General features: G+C 43.8%; 1 long non-coding RNA gene across 1 annotated transcript; it reads right to left on the bottom strand.

Annotated features, from left to right (window-relative positions):
* Window positions 1-1,714: 1,714 nt before the first annotated feature.
* On the bottom strand, window positions 1,715-16,143 carry LOC118708198. The gene is made up of 3 exons (XR_004984485.1): window positions 16,020-16,143; window positions 14,951-14,954; window positions 1,715-1,727 (listed from the first exon to the last, which is right to left on the bottom strand). It is a non-coding gene; the product is annotated as an uncharacterized LOC118708198 (long non-coding RNA).
* Between the last annotated feature and the right edge of the window lie 569 nt (window positions 16,144-16,712).

The raw sequence follows: 16,712 nt of genomic DNA, 5'->3' as shown, positions 1-16,712 counted from the left end.
GGCTCAGTGGATAGAGCACTGGCCTGTGGATTAAAGGATCCTGGGTTTGATTCTGATCAAGGGCACATGCCCGAGTTGCGAGTTTGATCCCCAGAGCGGGGCGTGCAGGAGGCAGCCGACCAATGATTCTCTCTCATCATTGATATTTCTACTTCTCTCTTCCTCTCCCTTCTCTGAAATCAATAAAAACATATTTTTTAAGTCATAGCTAACACATTTGATTCTTTAAAAATCAGCTTTTAAAACCACAAAAGATAAAAGTAAAAAAAAAAAAAAAAAAAAAAAAAAAAAGCCTTAAGCAATGTACAAAAGAAGAAACACAAATATCAAATGTAATATATTCTCTCTGGTAATCAAAGAATGCAATCAGTACCATTTCCCACCCATCGTTTTCATGATGATCCCAGTGCTGATGAAGACCTGGATAAGTGGGCTCTCTCACACATTTTTAGAGGGGCCAGATGTTGTCAACCTTTCTGGAGAGTAGTTTGAGAATATCTCAAAGCTTTTGCATACCCACTGATATCTCACTTGAATCATTTGATCATAGCCATGGCCACCCAAAGCAAGTCACACAGATCTGCAAGAAACCAGACCACCCCAACACTGCTATCAGTCCATGAGAAACTGCCTCTTGAGGAGTTTAGTTCTAACTTGGGGTTGAGGTTAAAACAAGTCTGTTAGTTCTCCAACCTGACAGATAACAGAAGCACACCGACCCAAGTTATTCCCCTGCTCTGAATTCACACTAAGTTACTGTAGTTAAAGCAATCAAATCATCTAGGAGAGAAGGTGTGAGCCAGTCAGGAGCCAGCCTGGGTTTACAAATTCCTTTCCTTAAGAAACCTATGGGCCTGGGCTGCCCAGAGTGCAAGGAGGCTGTTGACCCTGAGAGCTTACCCAGCCCTATGGCAGGGAGCAGTGGAAGGAAGTGTTTGATAAACAACATCCTCTTGGAAGCCTAGAGAAGAGGTTTCTATGGGGGAAGGAACACCAAGACCAGGCTCTGAGTACCACCCAGGGAGTTCTCATTTCCCTTCATTCATTGCCTGCCATTGTTCCTGATTATGGTATTTTTTGTTCAGTCCAACTTGCATCCTTGTGTTAATCCTTCCAATTTGGGGCAATTTTGTTGTTCTGTGTTTGCTAATTTCTCATTTAGAGCAACAAAAAGGTGGGTTCCCCCTGCTTCCTGATGGCTCAGAAGCCAGCTGAACAGGCAAGAGACAGGAATGCTTTGCTTCTGCAGTCACCTTTTGTGAAACATTAGCTCAGAGATACAGACATAGCTGAAGCTGGGCAGCAGCTGCTTCTATAGAAAAAGCAGCAGAGTCAGGACAGAGTAGACAGAGGAGTGGTACCAGAGAAACTACAAATGTCCTCAATACAGATGCTAAGGACAGAAGTACCTGCTTGGCTACTTCCCTCTTTCTCTTATTAAGTTCAATAGCATATAGGTTTTCTTCAGCCCTTCCTAACAAAAAAATGAGGTTAGTGATGGGTTAGCTTATGAACAGCCCAATGTGACCCAAATGGCCACCCACCCACCATGCCCTTGGGAGATATTGCTGGGCTTCCCAAAGGTCAGTGTATCCATTGGATATAGCTCTACAAAAAAATTAAATAAATAAATAAAAATAAAAATAAAAAAGTCCCTAAATGATCATTTATTTATCTCACAATTCTGTGGGTCAGAAATATAGGCTTGATTCAGCTGGGCAGTTCTTCTCTTCTCAAATGGATGCCTCATGTTTCTGTAGCCAGCTGAAAAGAAACTGTGCTGATCTTATCTGGGCTCTGTCACACGTATGGGCCTCCACTGGGACATCTTGGCTCAGGGCATTAGACCTCTCCTTCCCTGGCCCTGGCTTATCACATGGTGGAGGCAGAGGTTTGGAAGAAGCAAGCAGAGGCATGCATGGCCTCTTAAGGCACAGTCCCATAACTGGCTCAATATCATCTCTCATTCATACTGACTAAAGCAAGTCAAATAGGTGCAGGGGGTTCGGAAAGAGACTTCCCTCTAAATGGGAGGAAGTGCAAAGTCACATCCAAGAAAGTCTGAACATGGAGGCAGTGGCTCTGAGCTGACTGGCTCTGAGGCACACATCTGCACCCTGCCTACAAAGGAGAATGGGAACACTAGCATCCCATATTTTTTAAACCACTATATTTGGGAGGTAAGTTCTGTATTCCACCAAGAGAAATAAGCTGGGACAAGAAAGGAGGGGCTACAAACGCTGGGCAGCCAAGAAGAAGTCCTTTGGGCATCTGTAGGTCTACTGTGTGCAACAGGCCAGTCCCAGCCACTCCCTCCACCTTGACCTTGAGATCTCACATAGACTCCCAGGTCCTTCCCTCACAAGAGTCTCTTCTACTTTCTCACAATCTGGAGGTCTCTCCTGGCTCCCTGGTGGGAATGGGTCTATGGGGACACTAGAAGGGAGCAGCCATTCTTCAAAAGAAACATAAATGGTCCCTTGATAGGACAGATAAGGAAATAAAAGTAACTAGGCAACACTCTGCTGGGGTGACACAGACCTTGGGAAACCAGAACACATTCATCTTTTGCCCAATGCAAATCTTTCAGAAGATGCTGCCCTCCATTGACCAAATCCTGGCATGAGGGCTTGCCTCCCGATTGTCTGACAACTGTGTTCAGTGCTCATTACAACTTTCCCAAGATGAGCCATGTGTCCCCTGTCTCATCCTGATACATGCCATCAGCACTGTGGGTTGAGTTTGCAGGACAGGGAAGATTCATTAGTCCACATTACATCCCCTTTGGTCTGGCCTGGAATAAATGGTTTTCAGCATTCACTTAACCAGAGTTCCTAATGAACATGACTTTGATCTATCCCTTCACTGCAAATGTAATGGCTAAGTATTGAGTGCTAGCTATGTGCCCAGACCTGCTCAAGTTTTCACCTATCTACCTGTATTTAGCTTTGACAACTCTATTTAATGGATACTGTTATCATTTTCCTTTTACAGATGAGAAACTGATGCTCAGAGAGGCTTGGAACTCACCCAAAGTCATGCAGCTGGCAAGTGGCAGAGCTTGGATTAGAACCCCAGCAGAGCATAAGCTTCTGACCAATAGACTCTACTGCCCATGGCAAATGGTGACCCTAGCCCTGCCCTGGAACTCTGCAGGATTCCAGAATGTCTCATATACCTCCATATTTGCAACAATTACATTGTACAGTAGTATCAAAAAATGTCAACGAAAATATTTTCCAGAGGAAAATGTTATTTGTTGATCAGATGAAGATTTATTTACCATCTATATAGATCACTATCTGTGTAGAATTTTAACATTCACTACATTAATGAAGCATTTACCACCCTACCCCAAGTGCTGATATACTAGGTATACCGGTTAATAATGGTGGATTTTGTAATCAAAGAAAAGATAATTTCAAGAGGAACATCAAAAGTGCTTTATTTAAAGTAATGTCCATTGCTAGCTACACATTTCCCCATCTTTCAGGTAATTTGTGGATACCGCCCAATAGAACTTTTCTTGTTTTGAGGCAAACTATTCAGAGACCCAATTTTCCACTTCTCCGTACATTTTGAAGTGCTGCTCAGAACGTGTGTGTGTCATCAATCGGAACTAGTGGTGATCTGAAGGAGCAAGGTCTGGTGAACACAGCGGGTGGGTTAATACTTCCCAGGCAAGATCTTTTAACATGTCTTTAACTGGATTTGAAGTGTGTGATGGTATGTTATCATGAAGCAAAATTACTTTGCCATGTCTTCTGGAACATTCTGGTCATTTCATGATCAAAGCATGGTTCAAATAGATTATTTGTTGTCAGTAGCAATCAATATTAATGGTTTCACCTGGTTTTAGAAGCTCATAATACACCACACCTTCCTGATCTCACCAAACACAGAGCATGGTCTTCTTTCTGAAGTGATTTGCCCTTGCAGTCAATGTTGATGGTTGACCTGGTTCAACCCATGATTTTGTGCATTTGGAATTCCCAAAATAAATCCGCTTTTCATCACCAGTCACAATTCAGTGCAATAAAGACTTTCTTTCATGCCGTTGAAGCAAAATTTTACTGATGACTTTTCAGTTTTCCATTTGTCTTTCATTCAGTTATGTGGCACCCATTTTTCTTTCTTTAAAATATTTCCCATTGCTTGTAAACAATCGGAAATTGTTTGCTGAGCAATGTTTAATCTTTCTGCAAGTTGTTTTTTAGTTTGACACGCTTCTTCATCTATTCAATAATAATGCTTATAATTGTAGGTCTTCAAACTTTTTCAGTTGACCTGGGCATTCTTTGTCTTTCACATCAAAATTATCATGTTTAGAGTGTTTAAACCAGCGTTCACAAGTATCTTGAGATGGAGCATGTTCACCATAAGCTTTCCGAAGTATAAGATAACTTTTTCTTCAAAATAATAAATTAAAGCTTCTAACAAATGCTCTTTTTTGGTATGAAATTTGGCATTTTTAAGTGTAAAAATATCTATGATGTTAACACCTTCAGCAAATTTGACGTATGAAGTTTTGAACTTGCTGTCAATAAAACAAAATAGCATACATATCAAATCGCATATATATCAACATATGTGTAACTCCATCTATTGAAAAAAAATCCACATTATTAACTGGTACACCTAGTAAGGAACTTATAGCCATCAAGCATCTCAATGAATTCTCATAATAACAAAAGGAGGTAGATGATAATAAAATTGCATTATTTTATAGATGAGGAAACTGAGGCTCACAAGAACCCTTCAAGTTCATTATTTTGTGAAATATTTCCTTTTTTAAAAAAATATATTTTATTGATTTTTTTTTTTTTTTTTTTTTTTTTTACAGAGAGGGAGAGAGATAGAGAGCTAGAAACATCGATGAGAGAGAAACATCAACCAGCTGCCTTTTGCACACCCCCTACCGGTGATGTGCCCGCAACCAATGTATATGCCCTTGACCGGAATCGAACCTGGGACCTTTCAGTCCGCAGACCGATGCTCTACCACTGAGCCAAACCGGCTTCGGCTATTTTGTGAAATATTTCCAAAGTACGTAAAAGCAATTCCAACTCCAGGTACATACACCAAGGTGCTGACCAATCTTTATGAGGTGTTGCTTTTTCTCCTCTTTCACATCTTTCTACTCTTCTTTCTCATTGCTCCTTTCTTCTCAGTCTCTCTTTCTCTCTCTCTCTTTCTCTCCCAGGTTCTTCTCTCTCCTTTATCCACATCTCAGACCCCTACACCTGTTGGGTTTGATTTTCATTTAGAACACATGTGTCAAACACAAGGCCCGCGGGCCAAATCCGTCCCGCCAGGCCTTGCAATGTGGCCCGCACCGCGCTGTCATCACTGCACTCTGCTGCGTTTCCATCACAATGACAGTTTATGACTGTTCAGTAAACCATTCGGCCCGCGATTTAGGCTGGATTTTAGATTTTGGCCCCTTCTCTGATTGAGTTCGACACCCCTAATTTAGAATGTAAACTGAAGGGCAACTTAGCCTTTTCCTACTTTCGCTGGGATATTTAGAGGGCAGAGCTTATGGTTAAGAACCTTCTTAATATGGAATACCTATAAGAAACTTCATTCGACCGTGGCAATGATAGCTTCTAAAGATAAAGCCAAATTTTTACTTTTGTGTCTTCACAGATAAGTCAAAGGGGAAGCACCAAGAGGAAGATCACAAAGGGCTTCTCCATGGTCATGTTCCCCCAGAAAGCTCCCATTCTGCAAAGTGATGCTGTTAAGTTTATGTCCTTGCAAGTCTCCTAAGTCCTGGGGTGACAGAGCGAATAAATCCAACAGTTCTGACCTCAAGTCTTTTCTAGATATGACTAAGACACCTCTTATCTCACCTCTCTCCCTGAACTCCAGGTCAGTCCATAGACACATCTGGAAAAGTGATTTTAATATCTGTTTTAGAAAAAACATTAGCCATCTTTTAACAGTAACTACAATATGAAAGCAGAACACAGTCATACTCTATAACACAGCAATTCCAACTCCAGGTACATACACAACAAAAATACATGCTTTGTTTACCAAAAGGCATGTACTAGAATGTCTGGCTATTAAGCTCTTATTAATAGCCTTGAACTAGAAACAACTAATGTCTGTCAACATTCAGTGAACATGTAAATTGTATATTATTCATGTAATCATGTACTCTAAAGCCATAAAAATGAACAATATGCAACTACATGCAACAATATGGAAGAATCACACAGACATAATATTGAATGTTAGTAAAGGACTCATACCATCTGTGTAAATTATGTTCTAGTTATCGCTTGCTGTGTAACAAATGATTACAAACATTTGTGTGTTTAAACAACAATATTTTTGGCTCATGAGTCAGTATTTGGGCAAAGCTCAGTAGGGACAGCTCATCTCCACTGCACTCTGAGGCAGCTGAGGAGCCTGGGGAAAGCTGGCAGCTGCATCACCTGCAGGCTCTTTGCTCAGGTGTGGTGGTGGATGCTGGTTGTCAGCTGGGACCTCCACTGGGTCTCTGGTTGGGATACATGCTCACAGATTTGCATGTGGCTGGGCTCTAAGAGTGAGCATCCCAAAAGGACCAGGGATCAGTCGAAATACCTATTATAACTCAGCTCCAGAAGCCACACAGTGTCCCTTGTGCCATAGTCACTGGTCCACACATACTTAAAGGAAGGGAAAAGATATCCCTCAGTGGAGGGATATCAGCATCACATTGTCACAATACAGATGAAAAATACTAATGCAGCCATCTTTAAAAAGTATACCTGTCACAAAATACCAAACAGGCAAAATGAATCTCTGGTCTTAGAGGGGTATTGGTTTCACCAGGAAGTGGGTGGTGGCTAAAAGGGAACACGAGAGGAGCTTCTGGGGTGCTCATGATGTTCTGGGTCACTTTGTGAGAGTTTATCAGGCTGTACTGACATATGCACATTGTGGATGTATGCTCATGACTCAGTAGAAAAATGTAAGAATATTAGAAATGATATTTGTGACAAAGCTTAGTGAATTCAGTAGGTCCAATATAAAATTTCCTCAACAATAGCCCCACCACTTTCACTGGGTACCATAAAGAAGTGAATAAAAGCACTCAGTCAAATGCCAGCCTCTTATTGGGCTACTATCTAGCCAACAAGGAGCAAATGGGTCTCTTTTTTCAGGGCCAGGAAACAATTAAAGCCCACGATGACGGTTCATTTTATGTGACAAGTTGGCTGGGTCACACTGGCCAGATGTGTAGTCAAACATTTTTCTGGATGTTTTGGTGAGAGTGTTTTTGCCTGAGATTAACATTTAAATTGGAGCACTGTGAGTAAAGCAGATTATCTCCATAATGTGGATGGGCCTCAGCCAACCAGTTGAAGCCTGAATAAACCAAACATCAACCTCCCCCAAGCAAGAAGAATCCTGTCAGGACTTGAAGTACAATTTCAGCTCTTTTCTGAGTTTCTAGCCTGTAGCTTTTGGACTTGTAGGTCTCCATAATTGCATGTTCTTTCTTAATTAAACTGGATCTCTCAGGGAGCTGGAGAAATTTTGCCCAGCTCTTATTTCCATGTTCATGTGAGGTGCCAAGCTCTCCCTATGGTCTCCTTTCATCTCAAGCTTTCTTCCAAACCCTCCTTTCTCCCTCCATACTCCTCTGTAAATTCAGACTTAAGCCCAATTCCTCACTATTTTTATTTTTTAATCATTTGTCTCAATTATTTTATGAATCTATTGACTTTACTAAAGTTCGTGAGGGTAAAATAATTTCTGTATTTGCCACAGATGCTGTGTAAATCCCAAAGCACAGTGCTATACAACATCGGAATGTATTCCCTGGTCACATAACAGTGCATGGTGTGCTTGGCACAAGCTGTGGGTTAGACTCAGTTCTTTGTGTGTTCCTCATGGCCCATGGTCCTACAAATACCTCAGGCATGTTTTTACCATGTTGAAAGTAAGGTGTGACACAAAACAAAATCCCTGCCCAAGAGCATTTCAAACTTCTACCCATGTCATATCTGCTAATATCACATTGGCCAAATCAAGTTAAAAAGGAAAACCTTAAGTTAAAGGGTAAGGGGGAACACTCAGCCCCATCCACTAGGCCAGTGGTCGGCAAACTCATTAGTCAACAGAGCCAAATATCAACAGTACAACGATTGAAATTTCTTTTGAGAGCCAATTTTTTTGTTTTGTTTAACAACAATACATTTATTTAAGCCCATAACTGCCAGTTGAGCCCAGCATTTCTGTTTGTCTCTGTGCGAGATTTGCAGAACACAAAATTAGTTGGAATAAATCCATTGTGTTTCAAATTCACTAATCTTGAGAGTCAAGATGCATCTCTTGATCAAATAAATCCTGTAAGGTTGAAAAATATGGTTAGACTAGATGAACTTACCAGCCTCTTCTATTTCGATACTTTCGTATGAATCTAATTGACATTACAAAGGTCCTCTTGTATTTCTTCTACTAGGTCTCTTACCAAGAGAATAAATTAGAGATCAAATAGAAAATGCAAACAACCTCAGTGTTGTTGACTGTAAAACCATGAGGCTAATGCTTGAACAAGAACAGCATTAAAAACAAATTTATATATCCAAAAATTTTTGACAATTCTACAGTTGTCAAAAGGTTTGTCCAGTTTCTACTGGTTCTTCCTTATTTAGTCCAAAAACCAAATTCCATCCAGCAAGTGCTGCTAATTACTTCAGTAATGTAAAATTCTGTCCGCTGATGAGCTGATCCATACATTGCAGAGAGTATTCATTACATTCCCAAACAAAAAATACATATTTCATTAACACCAGGCACTCTCAAAGCCTAAAAGCTTGATACATTTTTAAAACCAATGACAGTTAAAATAAGGGGTTCTGAACTTGAAATGCTTTGTTAAGCTTTATTGTACAGACTAACATTTTGGTTTGCTTGATTCAGTAATACTAAATTGCCTATTGGGTTTAGTGGCTTCTTGCATCAGCTCCTGCAACTGTCCTATTTGTTCATCATGAAAGTCATTAAGTTTCTCTTCTGGTAGGGTGGCTCTAAAACATGCCTTTTCAGTTGAATTTTGGCTGTTTTCATTAGTTTGTTGCCATAGCACTGCTGCATATGCCTCCCATTCCTGCAAGAACCGCCGGGCCTCGTCAGCACCCACCGGCTATGTCGCCTGAACTGGTCCTTCACGTACTGGTCGCCCAGGGCTTTGAGGTGGGGGAGGAGGGCAGGGCGCAGTGCAGCAGCAAGAGGTGCTGGTACAGGGGTGCGCCGCCGGCATCGCACCACGCGTGGGCCTCGGGGGGAGCCAAATTATTTAAACGTAAACCTCTTCTAACACCACTTCTTCAAAATAAACTCGCCCAGGCCGTGGTATTTTGTGGAAGAGCCACACTCAAGGGGCCAAAGAGCCGCATGTGACTTGTGAGCCGCAGTTTTGCCAACCACAGCACTAGGCCACAGCGAGAATATAGGTACATAATCCTGGAGTAGAGGGAAGTACTAGAATTAAACATTAAATATTCAAACTTCTACAGCTGGGTCTCCTGCCATCCTCCAGCCTCACACCACCTCCTTTTCCTTTCCCCTTCCACCTCACTTCTCTCCAGGGCTTCGGGAAAAAGCCTTCCCTCCCCCTCAGCAGAACAGTTTCTCTTATAGTCAAGCCTCACATTTGTTTTCTTCTCCAAAGTTCAAACCACCTGCTCAATGGAAGTGGCTATCTCCCTGTGGTCTCCAGAAAGCTTGCTAAGAAACAGAAATTGTCCAGAACCAATGTGTAGAATAAGCAGGGCTCCTTAGTCTGGCTCTGATGCTGCCGAGCCATCCACTATGAAACTCTAGAAAGAAAAATAAGCCATTGCCTTTCCACCCTCCAAGCCCTTTCTCAGGCAAGCTCTAAAGTAGGGGGGGGGGGGGGGGGGCACGCACGAGGGGGGAGGGATAAATATTGAATCTCCAGGCTCCAAAATCATTAAAAACAAAGAGTAAAGTTCCCCTGGGGAATTGCCGACACTTCTTCTGAATGAACTTCTTGTCCAAAACACAAACAAAATAAATTTTTACAGGGCTCCGGGGAAGCACTCTAATGGGGCAGCAATGAAGACCAGAGCATCCATCGCTGGTGCCAAAGTGTATGCCTGGGCAAACTGGGGAAATCAGGCAGAAAATTAACCCTTTGCTTCCGACTCAGGCTCATTCTCGTCAGTCCTGATGCGTGGCTCACTCTGCACAGAGTGTGAGGGAGGCCAGGATGGAAACGGGAGGCAGCACAGCCTCATCCTCCTTAGGGCCACTTTGATGTTGAATCGTTTTGTGACTAGACAATTAACACATCCACAGCTCTCCTGGGTCTGAAGGCTGTTGCTCCAGAAATAGGACAGAGATTTGTCACTAGGTTTACTTTAGAGGGGTGTGGGGAGAGGAGCAATGTAATCAGTTCACATACAATATTTCAGAAAGATGGGGAAAAGCCAAGTGTTCAGACACAGGCTACAACCGTGACAGGTGAGCAAACTGTTGGACGGTCAGAGTTCTGGACGGTCCGTTTTAGAGCTGGCCAGCAGGTCGCTGTGGGTCTATGGCATTACATTCATTCTAAGACTTTTTTCCCTTCCGTACCAGCTCTGAGACTGGGACTCATAATCTCAGGCCCCTTACAGCCACTTCCTCGGGAAAACAGTCATACAGTAGCTGTGGCCTGCACATGCTCCAGCGTCTAAAACACCACATTGAAACTTGCAGAGTGGCTGCGGCAACCGTGGAGCTCATGGCTGGGGAGGGGCGAGAGGAAAGTAAAATATGTGCTTGGCAGGCCTCTCAGAGCAGGAATAGAAAGAAGGCTAGCTTTCCAGAATTGCAAGCCCAGCCTAGGGGCCCAAAGCCAATGGCTTTTAGTTCTTGTGTGAATTATACTAATCGGGACTCAGGCATTGGAGGTCAGAGGAAGGGGTGAAGGAGCTGAGGGAATGAGTTTCCACCAGCCACCCCTTGAAATCTGGCCGAGTGAGAGGCCAGAATAGTCAGTGAAAACGCATGGGCAGTGTGGGCAGACAGAGGGGAATGGGTTCAAATCTGCCATCAGATTATAAGTACATGTTTTAAGTGTTTCAAGAATGTTTAATAATCTGCACACTGGGGAGATAGGGAGGTAGATAGGAAGCAAATCTGGAAGCAACTTACCTACTAGTAGAATGGAGAAATAAATTGCTACATATTCATAAAATAACATAGCAAAGAGGGGGAAGGAGCCAAAATATATACAAGAAACTCATGCACTTTGTATATAGCACGTTGAGCCGAAGAATTCAGACACAAACTATACTAAGGGTAAGATTATTTATATAAAGAGCAAAAACTGGGGAAACTAAACAATGTTATTTTAAGTTGGGATTGTGGTTTCCCTTAGGGAGGAGACCAGGTAAGGGCCAGGAGGGAATGTGAAGGAGGTGCCCGAGGGGCTGGGAATAGGCTTTTCTTGACGTGGGTGTTGGTTATCTGGGGGTGTTCATTGTGTGAAAATTAACTTAGCGCACACTTAGAATGTGTGTGCACCTTCTGCATGTATGTATGCTGTTTGTCAATGAAAAGGTTTTTTAAAAGGAATACTTCTTTGGTAGCTGAAATTGGAGAGAAGCAGGCTGGCTACAGGATCTGGAAGAAGGGGACTACATGGATTCAATAGCCTCCACTTTTTTTTTTTTTTTTTTTTTTTAGTGTATTTTATTGATTTTTTACAGAGAAAAAAGGAGAAGGATAGAGAGTTAGAAACATTGAAGAGAGAGAGACATCGATCAGCTACCTCCTACCAGGGATGTGCCCACAACCAAGGTACATGCCCTTGACGGGAATCGAACCTGGGACCTTTCAGTCTGCAGGCTGACACTCTATCCACTGAGCCAAACCAGTTTCGGCAATAGTCTCCACTTTCATCAGCCTGCCTAAAACACCGCCCCAAACAAACTACATATTGTTCGTCACTACAACTCAATGAAATTTTTAGCAAACAAAACAAAGAGTTCCTTTGAAGCAAATTTCACACACTTCAATCAGGGCTTAAAAGATATAGGTTTCCTTTTCTCCCATTGGTTTTACTGAGATATAATTGACACATATGTTTTCCATTGATTTTTTAGAAAGAGTGAAGAGAGGAAGAAAGGGAAAGAGGGAGAAAGAAATGATGAGAGAAGAAGACATCGATTGTTTGCCTCCTACATGCGCCTTACCCAGGATGCCAGAGATCATGCTTACAACTCAGGTAAGTGCCCTTGACCAGAAATTGAACCTGTGACCCTTCGGTGTATGGGCCAATGCTCCAACCACTGAGCAACACCAGCCAGGGCCAGCTTTTTTTTTTTTTTTTTTTTTTTTAAGGAAGAGTTGAAGCATATGCATTGTATGTGCACGCACACACACACACACACACACACACACACACACACTGCACTCAACAGCCTCTGGTAGCCATCCTTTGTAGTCTAGACTATACCATAGCTCTGATGCAATCATTCCATTTGCCCATTTTGTGATCCCCAGTCTCTCCCCCAACCAGTCTTTCTCCCCCTTCCTCCCACACTTTGTGAGCCAAATTTAACAAAAAGTGGTTATTTATTTTTTTTAACACTGACCGAACACCTGCATGACCCAAGACTGTGCTACCTGTTTGATGTAATTTGACAGCAACTGTATGAGACCAGGATCATGACCATTTCACAGACAAAGAAGCTGAGGCTCAGAGAGGTCTTGGGGTTATCCAAGGTCACCGACTAGGCAGCAAGTGGTAGAGCTGTTGGTAATAACTGTAATCTTGATTTTCCGTTACCTATTACCACATAGGGAGCCACCCCAAAACAATGGCTTAAAGTAAGAACAATCATTTGCTTTGCTCAGTCTGGGGGTTAACTGGGCTTGGCTAAGCAGTCCTTGCTCAGAGTGATGCAGTGTCTGCATTCATCCCCAAGGCCTCCTCACTAAGAGTCCAGAGTCCCCCAATATCTCTCTGGTCTCCCCACATGGAATCTCCTGCACACAGCAACCTCAGGATGGCAGGATTCCTCCATGGGGCTGTGTGTTCGTGAGACACTGGCAAAAGCCTAGGAAGCCCTCAGCATCACATCTGCCACATTCTGTTCATCGTGACAATCACAAAGTTCTGCGTAGGTTTACAGGGAGGGGACCTAGATTCTACCTCTTGATGGGAGGAGTGTCCAAGAATTTGCATGTTTTAAAACTACCACAACCTATGCTTTATTATAGTGGATGATGACAATAATTACTGTCCCAACATTTCACTTTCTTCCCCACTTATAACAATGGAATACACTTCCCTACCTTCTGGTCCTCAGTTTGGCCATCCGACTCAGTTCGGTCATTGGGGAGTTAGCCCAGTGATGTATGCACACGGTTGGAACAGACTTGTACAGTCTGGTTTGCTCTCCTTACCACTGCCATGGAAAATCATACCTGGCAAAGCCAGCCTGCTGGTCTGAGGAGGAGGAAGAAGGGATGAGACATGGAAGGAGCAGAGCCCAGTCAGCTCTACAGTCAACCTGTAGATCCATGAGAATCAATCAGCATTACCTTAAGACACAGACTGTTGAAACAGCTTGTGGCTCAGTGTTTTCAACACTGGATGTAAATGGTACACTGGCACTCAAAACAAAAAACAAACCAAAAAAAAGACATTAGATCCAACTTCAGAAAGAATATTTGAGAGATGTGAGAAAGCCATATGTTTAATCATACATGAGTGCTACTCAAGATGAAGAAAACATAAATAGGAGACAATTTATGTCAGCCACGCTGGCTAATGACTGTTCAGCAAATTTTTCAAGGTTCTGTACCCCTGAGCCCCACAGAAGTGATTTCTCCAGACTCGCATCGAAGCCACTGCCTGAGTCCCGCTCAGACCTAGCTGCCTCGAAGCAGCTCACTGATGTCAGTTCATTGTGATGCCTGAGTCCCAGAGGGGGTGTGGTGCGTGGGCTCACTGTGTCCTGTGTGCTGTGTGGGCATGAACAGGGGAGAGCATCTCTGAATGAGTCTCTGTAATGAGGCTCTGTAATGAAAACAATCAAAACTCATCAGTCAGTTGTCTTGAGCTCTGGTACTCGCTATTTCTTTTTTTAAAAAGGAGAAGAGAAAAATAAATTTTTACTTGCCCTTTATTAAACTTTCTTTACAAAAATGATTGCTTCTGCATTTCTGATTTCCATCGCTTATGGAACTGGCTTCCGTTCCACCACCCCAATTGCCTCCCCAAGAGACATGGGAAGTCGTTCAATGAGAAGACACTGGAATCAAAATGAGAACAATTTGAAGCCAGAAAGAGTGTGAGAGTACTCCCAATCCAACTCATCTGATACCCCGAGAGAGGCAAGACTGGAGCCCAGAGAGGGCAGGTGACCTCCTGGTGGTCACACTGTGAGACTCAGCACCAGCTTGAAATGGAGCTCAGGTCTACCTCCAGGCGTTTCCCTGGGAACTAGTGAAGTCCATGGAATCACAGCAACCATGGTGTTGCATTCTGTGAATTTCAGTTTATTCAGCTCTAAATGGGCAAACTCTGGATTGAAAGGATTCAAAGTCCTTCCACCTCTGACTTTTTATTTTATTCTACTAGAGGCCTGGTACACAAAATTCATGCATGGGGGGGGGGGGGTCCCTCAGCCCAGGCTGCACCTTCTCCAATTTGGGACCCCTCAAGGGATGTCCAACTGGCAGCCCATATAGGCTCGATTGTGGTAGGATCAGGCCTATATGGGCAGTTGGAAATCCCTCTCACAATACAGGACTGCTGGCTCCCAACTGCTCTCCTGCCTGCCTTCCTGATTGCCCCTAACTGCTTCTGCCTGCCAGCCTGATCACCCCCTAACCACTCCCTGCCAGCCTGATAGATGCTTATCTGCTCCCCTGCCAGCCTGACTGTCCCTAATTGCCCTCCCCTGCAGGCCTGTTCATCCCTAACTACCCTCTCCTATAGGCTTGATTGCCCCCAGCTGCCCGCCCCTGCTGGTCATCTTGTGGTGGCCATCTTGTGTCCACATGGGGGCACCCATCTTTGACCACATGGGGCAGCTATCTTGTGTGTTGGAGTGACAGTCAATTTACTCTTTTATTAGATAGGATGGGAAGAGCTCAGAGACACTATACTACTCTCAGTAAGACATTTGGGGTCAAACAAACCTATTCTCACTTCCCAGTTCTATCGTGAACTTGTGCCCTCACTGGCTAAAATCCTGACTAATATATGTGGCTCCCTGCAAATAGGCAAGAACATCTCCAGAAAAATCTACCATTACCCCGCTGAACCTCCTCATGCTACAAAACAACAATAAAAGCCACTTTGAGGCGAGGCCCTTTCTGATCAGTTCTTTTAAGGGAAAACCTTTCCTCTGCAGGAAATGTTCCAGAGGCTGCCAGCCAGACCATGGAAAAGCCCTTCACAGCTGCCCCAGGGGCCAGCAGCCCTCCATCACAGGATTCTCCTGATGGCTCACTCTGACCCCAGTGCTGCGGCCCTCCAGGTCCCACCCCCATCCAAAGTCTGCAGTCACATCCCCAAGGCCTGCCTTCCCCACCCCATATCCCAGGCTGCCTGCAAACAGCCGCCTGGGCTTTGGGAGGCTCCAGCTGTTTTTCAATAGTTAACTAAACAGCCATTTAATCACACTGCGGGGCTACATAAATAGTGTGCTCCACAACATGGTAAAAAGCAGGTTTTTTAGGAGGTGACAAATGTTTCTTGTGATTAAGCAAATCTCAGGTCTGAAAGAAATGTGTGTGTGTTTTCCCCAAAGGAAAGTAAGAGAGGATCTGCCGGTGTCGCCTGTGAGGACTCCATGACATGCGGGCTTCCTTCCTGCTGTCAGTTCTCTCCAAAACCCAGCATGTGGGCCCCCTTAGGGACAAGTTCCTCAGCCAGGGACTTGACCCCTCTGGGAGCAGAAAACTGGAAAAACAAATGGTGATAGCAGGTAGGTGGGACATGCTTTACTATGAACAAAGCAGCCAAACACTCACTGGTCAGCGGCAACTTATATACACGCTCAAACAAAAGAAGCCTCATGCCAATTAGTGACGTCCATGCTACATTAACAGGCAGGTTATATATGAGTGTGCTTGCCGGTACGGATATTGCTACAGCTGAGTCATTGCCCTCCTGCATGAGTAGGGCACAGGGGCCTTAAACCTCTAACATACTCTGGTCAGTTGATTCCTACTTTGTTTTTGTTTTGTTTTTTAAGTTTTAATCATTTGTCTGAAGTCTGCCTTTTTTACCTTTATTGTTGAAAGTATTGCATAGGTCCTCTTTTTCCCTCATTAACCTCTTCCAGCCTGCTCCCATGCCCCCCCCCCCCCCCAGCCCTCACCACCCCATTTCTGTGTCCACAGGTCATGCATAAAGCAAGGGTCCCATCTCAGATGTCTGGCAACCCTGAGGGTCCCAGGTGGAAAGAGCCCAGTGTCTGCAGGGTCCTCAGAATCCTCCAGCTCGGGCCCATCACACCAAGCACTCTCAGTTGGGCCTTGGGCAGATGAAAGCCCAGAAAACAAGAGTCAGGAGAAGACCTGAGCAAAGGCATGTTCCTGGGACACCAAGGACTGGTAGGACTGCTCTCACAAGGAGGAGAAATAAATCCCATCTCCAAGGAAGAGGGATTTATTTTGCAGCCTCCTCTTATAAAGCAGTCTGTCGAGAGATTTTCCCTAAAGGACTCAGGAAAGTT

This window comes from Pipistrellus kuhlii, unplaced genomic scaffold (genome assembly GCF_014108245.1).
Source record: "Pipistrellus kuhlii isolate mPipKuh1 unplaced genomic scaffold, mPipKuh1.p scaffold_m20_p_6, whole genome shotgun sequence".
NCBI lineage: Eukaryota > Metazoa > Chordata > Mammalia > Chiroptera > Vespertilionidae > Pipistrellus > Pipistrellus kuhlii.
This window is presented reverse-complemented; position numbering and strand designations above follow the sequence as displayed.